General features: G+C 34.1%; 1 long non-coding RNA gene across 1 annotated transcript in view; it reads left to right on the top strand.

Moving 5' to 3' along the window:
* LOC136839766 (uncharacterized) overlaps positions 1 to 14,356 on the top strand; it is a 999,909-nt gene that overhangs the window by 429,221 nt on the left and 556,332 nt on the right. The gene's annotated exons all lie outside the window — the stretch shown is intronic.

Below are 14,356 nucleotides of genomic sequence, written 5' to 3'. Positions count from 1 at the left end.
AAGGATATTTGCACAACCACCTTTGAAACAAAGACACATTTGATTACTTGTTATTGTTTTAGTATCAGGTCTACAAGTATTAACAACATTTGACTTGAAGCAATAATTACAATATGGTGATTAGTTTTTAGATTGAGTAATTAATTATGAAAGGAACGCGGGTATTTATTAATATATTTACCATGTAAGTGTGTGTACTCAATGCACACATGAGAACATGAAATGATGTAACTTTCATATCACTGACTCATTTCGACAAAAAATTTATATTGTGATTCGTTTATAATATCTATATCTCTTTGCTTTTATGTTCATGTCAGTATTCATGTAAAAATAACTTCAATCCCTTTATTATCCGTTTTCTGGCTAGCTGGGGAATAAAAATAGAAATGTAATTAAAAGCCCAATGTGAAATTACTGTTTCAGGAGATTTGAGCATAAGATAACCTGATCTGTCTTAATAAGGATATACAATTTGGAAGAAATACTCAGATGAAGTAAAGGTTCTTACATTTCCATCGTATTTATTACAGTTTTAAGTGGTTTTTGTAGGTCAGTGGAGCGTTAGATTCCTCCGTTATGTTTTTGAATGTTCACGTGTAATTTCCAGAATGTTTCACTTAGGATGCGATGGGTTGGAGGATTTCACCTCACGTGGTATATAGCCCTGTTCTCGTCTTGGCTCTAAAGCTTCCCAAATCCCCCCAAATTGGTGTCTCGATTCCAAATCTAATCTAAATGAAAATAACTCAAATGGGTGATTTCACCCCGTCGAGTCTTTGGAAATGATTAAGTGGTTTTTCTTTAGTTGAATGTTATGTTCTCGTCAACATCAAGTTGCGTTCTATTTTGGGAATGCGAACGGTGCATATTGGTTGTCTCTTCGCGTTTTTTTTTTTTGAGGCTTAGGACTCCTTTTTTAATGACTCAGCTGACTTTATTTCTGATCTCCCTTTTTTTCCTCTGTATTTATAAAATAAGTATTTCTCTCTCTCTCTCTCTCTCTCTCTCTCTCTCTCTCTCTCTCTCTCTCTCTCTCTCTCTCTCTCTCTCTCTCTCTCTAAGTCATCAACTATATCCCCCAATTTAGTGCACCGTTCTCCCAGGTCCTGATATGAATGTTCTTCTTGGAAGTGATAAACCTTCTGAAGTGTACTGAAACTTCCTCGGCGATCCGACCTTAGGAGATTTTGTCTAAGCCCACGGCTTAGAAAACACAGTTTGTTATTCAGATATTTCTCGTAAAAGGAAGTCTACACTACGTATGGGAAATAGGGCGATTTTATAGGATGTCATGTTCTTTTCATTTTCAGTCCAGACAAAGGAGAAATAGGATCATGGAGAAAAACAAATGGAAAACATGAATTCAGACATGTGGAGAGAGAGAGAGAGATATTTTTATTTTGGTATTTCTCTCTCTCTCTCTCTCTCTCTCTCTCTCTCTCTCTCTCTCTCTCTCTCTCTCTCTCTGTTTGCTTGTGTATTAATTTACCCCTCTTCCTTTTACTAGAGGCATTTCATTAGTCTTTTCAAAGCCCTTGTTCTTCGTCAAGTGGCGATTAAGAGATTTAGGGCTTCGGAAGCTTTGTTAGGGGGGCCCATGACTAACGAGGAGAACTTCTCTTGGAAATCATTTCATGATGGGTTTTTCAATTTGAGGGAAAAGGATTTAGCTCCTGAGATCTATTGTCAGGGCCAAGGATTAGGGGATCTCGTAAAAATGGGTGTCGTAAATTGTTTGTATCTTCCTTACAAACGCATAATAAGGATGAACGGTCTTTCAAGTTTCGTCTTTGTGCTGTGCTACTTTGTTGTATCGTTTCCTTTAGTTTGCACCTTAACACAAATACGCTATTAGGATTTATATGCAGTATATGGATTATTTCAACACATTATGCCTGTATACATGCGTGTGCCCACACAAACGCACAAACATATATATACATAATTATATATGTGTGTGTGTGTGTAAATATGTAAGTATATAGATAAGTACACACCAGACACAATGCAGATACACGCACACACTCATATATATATATATATATATATATATATATATATATATACATATGTACAAACATACATACATATATATATACATACATACACACACACACACACACATATATATATATATATATATATATATATATATATATATATATATATATATATATATATATATATATATATATATATATATATATATATATATATATATATCGCGCTGCAACTTATTTTAAACAGGTCCCCTCGAAAGACAACTGATAACTTGTCACTTTAACGATCTTGACCTTCAGTTTGCTATTTTTTCTTATATGTATTTTCTCTTATTAGGTCAAATTCCTTAAAATGGTGAACGAAAGCAAGTTCGTTGCAGTAGGTCTTTTATTCGTCGTATAAGACGCAGGTACACATGGCATTTGTACGTTTTGTTGTAACCTGATAACTATAAGAAGAAATCTAAAATACAAAGTATATACTTGTATGGCTGTTTATAGTAGAGATTGACAGAAAAAAACTAGCTATTAACAGTAACAATTATAAGCTTAATTAATTGTAAAAAATTGGTCTAAAATGCAGTTTAAAATATTTACATGGCGATTGCATTATTTAAAGGATAAAACCCGTGTCAGCAAAATGCTCACAAAAAGTTGGACATGAAAGGCAATTAGTTGGTCAGTTTCCTAAGTTGGTACAAAATAAAAAAAAAAAACCGCAGTTTTTGGCGATAAATATTAAAAAAAGAAAAAATTGGTTAATTCCCCCTCGTAAATGTTAATAATGCTTGAATTTTTTTAATAGGCTCTTGCAGTTCCGTTCTTGTGGATTCAATTTTGGTTGGCGGTCTTGGATATGATAGCTCTACCGATACCATGTACTAAATTCAGATGTCTTTTGCATGGTCCCACATCTGTGTTCATACGAAATACACCTCCCTTAAATGTGGTAAATCCTAGAGATTGCCGAGTGGAAGTATGGCCACTGAACTTGAATTTCCAAGACTAAGGAGCTGATGCTATAAAATTTAAGGAAGCTAGTTGGAAAACCATTTCCGACGAGAAGAAACCGTTGCTCCCTGTATTGTACATTTTAAAACTGATTTAAAAACCTGTTTTTGCGAAACAGGCTGTGTGTGTGTGGCTGAGTCGGTCTCGAATCACCAGACGAATGTAATCCCATTCAGCTGTGTAAAATGTATCACTTGCACTGTAAATGAGAAATTTCATATGCACACCAAGGCGAAGTCAATTAAAAGAACTTAGAATTCAACGAATGATATCAGCAAAAATGAAATCTTTCATAATAACACAACTTGTAAGCCTTGTAGCAGCAAAGGAAGAATGCCCATGACAGATGCAGTTTGTGTTAAGAGATTATGACGTCTCAAGACGAATGTGGAGCTGTGATGTCTTTATTTTTGTATTTTATTTTTTGACAATTCAAGCGATTTTAAATTTACTTTTCTGTACTTTTTTCACGCCTCTAATTGACAACTAAGGATATTTTGATTTTTCTATTTTTTTTTTTAATTGACAGTTCTGGTGATGTGAGGTTGCAACTATTTATGAAATGGTATTCTCTCTTCTCTCTTATTTCGTTATCAGCTGTTGCCTTTTGTGTCCAATGGCTTTTCTGCGAATATACCGTCGGATATTGATTCATTTCTTTCGCCAAACAGTTTTTATCTGCCACGCAAATACTTTGAATTGCATTTTAGATCTTGTAGTATCTCTTATAACTATTAATCTTAATCGCGTTTCTTGTAAAAATTAAAATTTTAACAGCCATGTAATCTTTTAAAGATTCTTTTTAAATTGCTTTATTGTAGTTAACGAAGTTGACGGTTGTCAGTTTTAACGTTTTCTCCAGATTTTGTTTGAATATGGCGTAGGTATAGGAGAACTGGAAGTTCTCTGTACAACTGTTTGACTGCGTTAAATATAAGAATTTTTTGCTGTGAAACAGCCTAAATTCATCAATTTAAAATGAAGTTTACTATAGTTAACTTGAAAAGCCATCTCTCTTCGATACCTATTTGCTGGAAAAGAGTACCCCCCTTGCCAAATTATCTGCATTATGACAAGTAATAAATTGCACAACACTTTCGTATGAAGTCTCTCCCAAGCCTTTCTTCCATAGCATCCTCCATACCTTCATTGTTCCTTCCAACCTTTGCGTTGATATCACTGAAAACAATTCTCACATCTCTGGCTCGTATTTCATTTATATCATTCTGGTGTTTATATATATGTATGTATAGTGTTTGTACATGTACACATGTATGTATATATATGTATATGTGTGTATCCGTACATATAGGTATGTGTATACTTATATATTATGTAATGTATGTATGTATGTATGTATGTATGTATGTATGTATGTATGTATGTATGTATGTATGTATGTATGTATGTCAAACTCTGGCACAGGGCTCAGTCAGCCTTGACATCCACTATGCTTGGCTGTATCAGTGGTTACAGGAAACATCTTCCTCAACTCACGTACTTTTCCGGGAAGGTGACATTTCCGAGTGGACGACCAATACTAACCATGTCCATAAGGCAGTGCCTCCCACCTATGAATGAGTCTCTATGTAAAATACAAAGCTTGTATTCATGTAGAAAAACATCTTAAGGATATTTTGCATTTTGCCAGTATCTGGATTTATATTTCAAAAACTGACTTCATACATTGTAACTGAATTCGTTTAGAATATGCCTTAAAAAGTATGAGAAATATACATAAGTGAATTTAAGCAAATTGGAAGAATAAAAAGTCAAATGAAATAATGGTCAGATATATATATATATATATATATATATATATATATATATATATATATATATATATATATATTTATATATATATATATATATGTGTGTGTGTGTGTGTGTGTGTGTGTGTGTGTGTGTGTGTACGTGTGCATTTGTAGTGATTCATGAACAAATATTGTTAAAACAGAATTCAGAATGCAATGTAATTAGAGGATTAATTGAGACGGATTCTATGACCTGGCTTTTGAACTGATAGCTGCTCTTGAAAACAGTGAATAACATATTTCAGTCGATACAATGAATCAAGTTGTTATGCTAGAATTTTATTGTCCGTATATGAATGAAGCTGCTGAATGCATGTGTTGGACTAATCTCAGTGAAGGAGGACTACCTTTAAATTCGATTTAAGAGATGTCCCAACAAAAATGAAAAGATGGCATTTATACACCGATGATGAACATTAACCACCGCTGTACCAGAAGTATAGCTGAAAACAAAAGGATTCGAAAAATGTTCGATAAAAACCAAATCCCAAAGACATTGGCATATATAAAGTTCCCTTTTCTCGACTGTGACAAATCTGACTGGATTTCCATGTAAATCTTTTTCACAGAGATTGATCCAGCATAAACGTTCAGTAAGACAAGGGCACAAAAATTCTGCTATCTTCAGTCACATAGCAGTTTGAGGCATCGTTTCGAATGGAATCTGCGATGCCTCGTTTTTAAGAGTAGCAAATGACAATCCTCCTTAAGTACACGATGTTACTTCGAATATCTCCCAGTGGCCTTGGAATTTTATGCCTTCAACTGTAGATTTATAAGACAAGCGTTGAGGAAGATTGTGAATGGTAGTATTCAGTCAGTTGTCATTCAATTTCGACCATATGACATACATGTATATATACAGTACATATATATATATATATATATATATATATATATATATATATATATATATATATATATATATATATATATATATATATATATAAAGATCTGCTGGTCACCTCTTTTTTACCAGATACTTACGTAATTGTAATAGCTGTAATACCCTTTTAACTTGTAGGTCTCATCTCACTTTTTGCATACGCTTGTCACCATAAACCTGCTTTGTATCACTTAATCCGTGAGAGCAGCTGCTTTAGAAATATAACACCTTTATATATATATATATTTTATATATAGATATATATATATATATATATATATATATATATATATATATATATATATATATATATATATATAATATATATATATATATCTATATATATATATATATATATATATATATATATGAATGTCTTTTTAATACTACAGTGTAATATGAAAATAAGTAAAACACTATTTAAACGTAAACCATATATTTCGGGCACTTGTTTCTGTGCCCCTGTTCACTGGTAGAATATGGACAGGTGGAAAGTTACAATGGTATATATACAAAAACATGAAGGTGTGGCCTTAGGCCTGATGTTAAGGAGGTGGCGTTTCTTAAGAAGGAGGAGAATGACCAAATTCCCTAGTGGTTTTTGGCCTCATTAGCTCCCGTTTGGCGATGGATCTGGCGGTCGCGTTTCTTGGGTCATCTTCTTCAAGAGGGGTCTGAGGATTAAGGTGTCGATGGCGTCCGATTTCCAATGTCCTCCTGTATATATATATATATATATATATATATATATATATATATATATATATATATATATATATATATATATATATATATAATATATATATAATATGTGTTTTGTGCGTATGTGTTTTTGTGCGTAAAAGAAATGAAAGCTTGAAACAAATATTGATGAGCTGTATTCCAGGAAGTACGTTATTAAAATGTCTTTGTAAAGCAAATGAACTTTTCTCTAGCATCCACAGTTAAAATCCTCTTTTTGGATTATATGAAGATTATTGTCACGTACATGGAAGACAATCGCTTTGCTTTTAGGTACCCAACAACATCGGTTCGGCAACCACAAATACTCATCACAAAATCAGGATCCAAATATGCAGGTGTTTTTATAAATCACTGTTTAGACTGCAGTAAATATTGAAGTTTGTTTCATCGGAAATATTTTTAAAAAACAGAACACAAACCATTTATTATGCATATCTGACTTGTAAATCGTTTCGATCTGAGGTTAACTAGGGTGCTTGACAGATTGTTGTCATTGACACATTGACTCAAGAACAGAAAAGTATGCATACATTTTGAATTAGCGGGAGAAAATATACCGTATAAAGAAAAAGTAGTTATTTTTGCAAGAGCAATGAAGCTCCTGTCGTATAAATCTACCATACAAAGTTTAATATGCAATGCCCTCGAGGATGCCTGTGACGTGACTATTCCTGAAATCTGTAATGTTAAAATCCGAGTGGCTCTTGTTTGCCCTCGCCCGGGTGACAATGGGGGAGACATAACACATCCACCCACCCCATGCAAACCAGTTTATCCGCCCGGGTGGGGGCCGGGTAGGTAGGGGAACGGGATGGTAGGGGAGACATCCATCCTCCTCCGGCAAACCTGTTTGTCCGCCCCGGGTGGGGGCGGGATAGGTAGAGATCGAGGGAGTAGGGGAGACAGCAATAATTACTTGTTCTTTGTACATCCTTTCTCTCTCTCTCTCTCTCTCTCTCTCTCTCTCTCTCTCTCTCTCTCTCTCTCTCTCTCTCTCTCTCTATCTATATATATATATATATATATATATATATATATATATATATATATATATATATATATATATATATATATATATATATATATATATATATATATATATATATATATATATATATATATATATATATATATATATATATAGTATATATATGTGTGTATATATATAATATAATATATATATATATATATATATATATATATATATATATATATATATATATATATATAATTTATATATATATATAGGAAAAAGATATGGTTAAAGGGAGAGAAATGAGAGTTGCCAATTCCATAGTTTTGCACAGATACAGATAAGAGATGGAGTTCAGCCATTCTTGTCTTACCACACAACATTTTTAAGTAATCCAAAGCACATTAAGGGCAAGACTTTCAGGCACCGGCTTTTAACATTCTCACGCCTTTCAAGATCTTAATTAGATTAGAGAACGCTTATGTTGTATATGTGTAGGAAAGCAAGAGAGCTAAACTAATTTTCCGTCACATCAGTTCATACCTTATTTTAGCATCTTTTACTAAGTATTTAAATGAATACGTGACTTTTATATGCGGAAGTTTCTCTATACGTTTAGAACCAGATTATGATTAAAAGCTAGTCTGTCATAGTGAGTACGAAAGTATTTCATGTGCATGTGAGTGTGTGTGTGTGAGAGAGAGAGAGAGAGAGAGAGAGAGAGAGAGAGAGAGAGAGAGAGAGAGAGAGAGTTGTTTCCGGTAAGGAGGAAATGGCAATATTATATATATATATATACTGTATATATACATATACAGTATATATAGAATTATATATTCTATACATATATATAGATAGATAAATAGATAGGAAAAGTGGGAAATTATGCCAAATTAAAATACGAGGGATATGCTTGAGAGATAAAAGATCAAGGCAGTGTTCGAACCGGGAACACAGGAATATCAGATCAATACAGCATTACGACATGTTATTGCATATCACCTTATATATATTCATGAGGGGAAGGCCCTTTGTAATTATTGGAGATGCCAATCTTCATGAATATAGGATTAGTGTAGGGGGCCCGGCTGAATGGCTCAAACACAGAAATGCGTCGCAATTGAATATTATGCGAAGGTTGTTTCATTATTCTTGAATGTTTCGTCGATATCGCTCGTTACACTTAAAGCTTGATGATAACAGTGTCTTTAGTCCCTCCTCTCCTCTTACCCAACCTTCCTCCCATCCCCCTCCCCACACGTTATTCCTCATTCGAAATAGCGTCATAAATTTAATGTTATTGCTTCAGCAGTTTTGGGTAGAAGCGAGAAATGCCAGGGTTTATTAAAGGAATTTCAGATCGAGTGGGATTGAGTTCTTAAGCAATGAGCAGACTTCAAAATTTCATTTAACGCTTTTCCTTAAACTGGCGTACCTTCAGGCTCGTAAAGAATGTAATGATAATAGTATTTATTACATGCCTGCCACCACACACACACACACACACACACACACACACACACACACACACACACACACACACACACAAAGTATATGTCGTTGTCCAGCTCAACGCTGATGATCATTATGTTGCCTACAATTGTATGAAGTCGTTAATGTGCTTTTTTCCTCATATATATGTATATATATGTATATATATACATATATATATATATATTTATATGTATATTTAAATATATACATATATGTATGTGTGTGTGTTATACACAAAACTAGAATGAAGAGTGTGTAAAATTCTATAATGCGTCAAAGGGTCAGCAGGAAGAGCTTCTTAGTATAGAATGTTGGGAACAAAAAATAAAAATTTCAAGTGGTGGAATAAAAAATGAGAGGAGAATTGATAGGCTGGTTAAGAAGCAAGTAAGAGAGGAATAGAGGCAAATAGTGAAAATAAGGGAGAATAAGGTGCTCCCTAATGAAGCAAATGCACAGAGGAAGGTTATTAAATAGTAGAGATGTGAGGTGAATGGAGTGAGTATTCTAAGATTTGTAGAATGTTTGTTTATTGTCCTGGGTAGATGAGAGGCAGAGCTGCCGGTTTCGAAAGTGGAGGCTGAAGAAAGGAAAGATGTCAGAAATTGCTGGGATATAAATGAGATGGTGCAGCAGTGATTGATTGCGTTATTGAGTACTGACCAAGGATTGTGAGGTAAGTCTTCATGAAAGAAAGGTTTCAACTTTCAAAAGACTAGGTGGGAGGCAAAGATGATACAGGAGAGTGGGAGAATTATTAAGGTATAGCGTTATTTGGTATATCAGGGAAGATTTGTAGTAGGACTTTCATAGAGAAATATGCAACAGATGGCGAGAAGGAAGAACAGGGTTGGTTTTGACTAGCAAGAAAGCTCATTGGATCTAATAAAGTTCATGAAAAAGCTTAAAGTGGCACACATCTTAGCTTATGATACCGTCAGTAGGGGGATAATATGTGAGCGGTTGATTGTTTACGACGGAGAGTGACGACGATAGTCGATGTAAACTATCAAAAAGTGTTTTACGTGATTGCAAGATCAAAATGTGGGAGGAAAGTGTAAGGTTGTGATGGGAAATGGATTAGTGTATATTACTAATGATGATGATATAACCATAGTGGATCTGAATAGACAAATGAAATTAAAAAGGATGAAACTGTAAAGATGGAATGTTTCCATTGTATAAGTGGCATACGAAAAATTGAAAGGATGAGCCATTTTGAGGTATATAGACTATTGTACAAGGCCAGTACGAATGAAAGGATGGCTCAGAGTGTTTTGAGATGGTGTGGTTATGCGAGAGAAAAGAGGAAGATGGCTTTGCGAAAAGAGTGTAAGTCAGAAGTGTTCGGAGGGAGGATGATAGGGAGACCCACGAAGTATTGGTTAGATGAAGTGAAAGAGGTATTGGAAAGGAAAGGTCCTAACGTCTAGGAGATGCCATAGTGCGTGCAAGATGAAAGTGAATGATGCAGTAAGTGTAGGAAATCCGAAGTGCGCACGCACACGCGCACACACAAACACACACACACATATATATATATATATATATATATATATATATATATATATATATATATATATATATATATATATATATATATATATATATATATATTAGTTTTTATCGGTTGCTATTTACAGTTGCCTTGGTTGATCTATGCCACACGAATCACGCAAATGTCTAATGATGTGCTTATTTTCTATTAAATTCATTATTTCTCACTTCAAGCTATATTTTTCCACCTACTCTCAAATATCCGAATGGCTGTTTGTTAATCTGTTGCGTTGAATTGAAGAAATGTGAGTTAGTTCCGTTGAGGCATCATTTGGATTATGCTTTTGTATTTTTAACGTATTTTTTGCATCAGGCCACCAAGATGTTTGAGAAATTAGTTTTCGATGTTTAGACGTTTATGGGGTACGTGATTGATATATATTGCGACAATCTCCTTTGTCAGTATGTCTGTCAGTTTTGATAAGCATTGATAGCAGTGTCTTTACGTGAAGTGGCAATTCCGTTCTAAGATAATTACACGGAGAATGGTAGTTATTTGCCTGCCCTCGTCAAAGCTGTCTTTAAGTCTGAGACATGTCTCCTTGCGATCGCTAGTGATGTCTGTTAACAAGGATTGAAGGTCGTGGAGAGTTTGTCTACTTCAGACTGTATAGGACTTAGAAATCATCATTGGCATGAATTAATTATCTCTCTCTCTCTCTCTCTCTCTCTCTCTCTCTCTCTCTCTCTCTCTCTCTCTCTCTCTCTCTGAGCATTCCCCTTGATACAGGCGTCAGTTCTTTCAGGTTCTAGACGTGTGGTAGGTTTCATCTGTCGATAGAAGAAATTTATATTATCTGATGTGCATATATTTACTCAAACTCGCATGCATAACAATACCCGTGTATCTTGGATGTGCATATTTTCCAGGCTTCAAGAAGTCATGGGGTTGTTGTAGGGTCGTTAAAAACAAAAGTTTCATGAAGAGCCTTCAGGCGATATTAAGCCTACTACAAATTTATTCACGAGCGAGAATACTGATCAGGAAGGTTAATTGAAATCAAACTATCGAAAAAAAGTTATGGCGCCGTTTGAGGGCAAAAATTCCATTATGCACCTGGGAGTGGGAGATGGTTGGTGGGTGGAGGATGTTAAAGGGGAGGGGAGTGCCCAAAACGCCTAAATATTAATTAACTCATTAAACTTTGTTGCCATCCGCGAGAGATACTCGATTATGAGAAAGAGAAAAAAGGAAGAATCAAAGACCCGTTAAAAGGACATCGTGATATTATGGTCTCTCCATCATCATTATGAGGTGACGCTTATCTGAGAGATTCACTTGAGCAGTCTTTCTATAGAGACCAGTTTTTCATTGTATGTAGATGCAAAACTTTAGCTAATTTTTCATTATTAGTTTTTGCATGTATGATACTGTTACTGTGATTTATTTTTCAAAAGACATAAGGGTTATATATATATATATATGTGTGTGTGTGTGTATGTATATATATATATATATATATATATATATATATATATATATATATATATATATATATATATATATATATATATATATATATATATATACTTATGTATATATGTATATATACATATATATTCTGGCACAGTCGTTCCTATATTTTCATTAATACATGCCCAGCTAATGCCGATAGGTTGATGTAGTTATTAATTCCTAGGCCAACAGCAGTTCCAGCTATTTATGTGAGTACAACCAACAGCTGATTAAAAAATAAGAATCAGAATAAAAACTGTATTAAAATTTCTCAGTTCAGAAAATGAATATTAACAAATTTCAAAGAGAGAGCTCCAAAAGGTATGAAGCCACTCTGTTATAATTTTGGTCCTAGTCCCGCTGAAACCCACCTCTAAGGGACAGTGCTCTCCATCACAAGGGCGGTCATCGGTGACCAATATAGCTCATATTCAGACGCCTCCCTTCCTGTTCTGAATTCAAACTTGCAAGATACACCGGTCTCTGATTCCCTAGATCTCTTAGAGATAACGGTGTACACTAGTAAGACAGAAGAGGGACGAACAGTTTGAGTATAGGCGTGGAAGAAGGCTCGGAGATCAATTGTTTGTCATGAAAGAGTTGTCCACGAGGTTTGAATGCAAAAGGGAAAGAGTGTATGCCACGTGAATAATCTTACAAAAGGCTTGTGACAGAAGTAAATATTGAGTTATAATGTTCAATGGGGAGAGTACTGGTTTGATGTGAAAACTGGTCAGATTTAGGTTTATTGTATATTTTGGTGCTTGAGATATCTTATGGATGAAGTGATTATGAAGTTGAAGAAAATCCAATAGATACAGGTGGAAAATTGTGGGTTAAGAAGGTGGGCCATGAATGGAATGCGGAATGGTTGATGTCTTTACTTGACAGAATGTTGATTATGGATAGCAAAAAGAAAATGTAGTCTGAAAGTGTTTGGAAGAAAAGTGGGAAGAGAGTAATGATGAGCAAATGTAAGGTTTTGAGGGTTAATGGAAACCAGAAAGCTGAAACTTGGGATGTTAATATGGATGGTAAAAGTATAGAAGAGGCAAAGATGTATGATTGTTTGGAAGTGAATATATTGGATGATGATAGGATTAGAGAAAATATGTCGCAACATAGGTTGAGCATGGACAGTAGGTTGTGGGACAAAGACTCGGAGTAAGGTTCAAGTGTCTTTTGAAGTTGGTTTAGATTGTATGAAGGGGTTGTTTGACCAACTCTCCTCTATAGAAGTAAAATGTGAATGTGAAATATGAATGAAAGGAAAACTATGGAGGCTGCAAAGAAACGTTTACCTAATGTATGTAGTATAAGAGGAGGCGAATGTGTGAGAAATGACGAAAAACTCTAGTAAGTTTACAAAAGTAAACTAAGATGAAGGGATGGGTCAGAGCATCTAGAGATGATTCGGTTATGTGGAAAGAATGGAGGGTAATAAGTTGGTAAGAATGTGAAATTTGGAAGCATTGTGGTGGAAAAGAGGATGACGTAGAAAGGGTTGATAGACTGGAAGGAATAGCTGTCAATACTCACAAAGCGAGAGAGTGCATGAAAGATTTAGGTGAACAGTGCTTGTGTGTGAGTGTGCAGAGTTTAATACGCAGGTGATGAGCCATGTGTGTAGACGTATCACGCGGCTATAATTTTGGAATTCTTCAACTCAATAGGGTTCATCCACAATCCATTGGGTAAAATATGAATGTGGCAGTGATCGTAGCCTTGTTTTCCTTCATGATTGACGTTCAGTTGGAGAAAAGGCTTAAATATAAATAGAATATGTATACTGTATATATATATGAATATAAATATAAAAAGTATAAAAAACACTATTTAAACGTTTAAATAGTGTTTTATGGGCCATTTTGATATTCTTATTACACTGGTATTACAGGAAAAGACATTCATATATATATATATATATATATATATATATATATATATATATATATATATATATATATATATATATATAATATATATATATATATATATATATATATATATATATATATATATACATACATACATACATACATACATACATACATACATACATACATACATACATATACACACATATATATGTATATTTACATGTATATATGTATGTATATATATGCATGTGTGTGCGTGTGTGTGTGAAAATAAGGGTTGATAGAGAATAAAAGGAAGGGTGGCCAGGAGAATGCATAATTTGGAAATCGTTTGAGGATAGCGAGAAGTAGAATATGCTGCAATTATAGGGAACTAAATTGCTAGAAGTAAAAATGCCCTTGCAAGATTAAGTTGAATAGTAGAATAAGTAAGTGAAAGGTTGTTCATTATAATGATGATGAGCTTTTTTGTAACTGCACGGCTGTACTGAGAAAGTATAGAATTATTTTCATTTATTACTGTAACGTTTTGTCTTTG

Source organism: Macrobrachium rosenbergii, chromosome 6 (assembly GCF_040412425.1).
Source record: "Macrobrachium rosenbergii isolate ZJJX-2024 chromosome 6, ASM4041242v1, whole genome shotgun sequence".
NCBI classification, from domain to species: domain Eukaryota; kingdom Metazoa; phylum Arthropoda; class Malacostraca; order Decapoda; family Palaemonidae; genus Macrobrachium; species Macrobrachium rosenbergii.
Note: the sequence above shows the minus strand (reverse complement) of the source record. Positions and strands in the feature narration are given on the sequence as shown.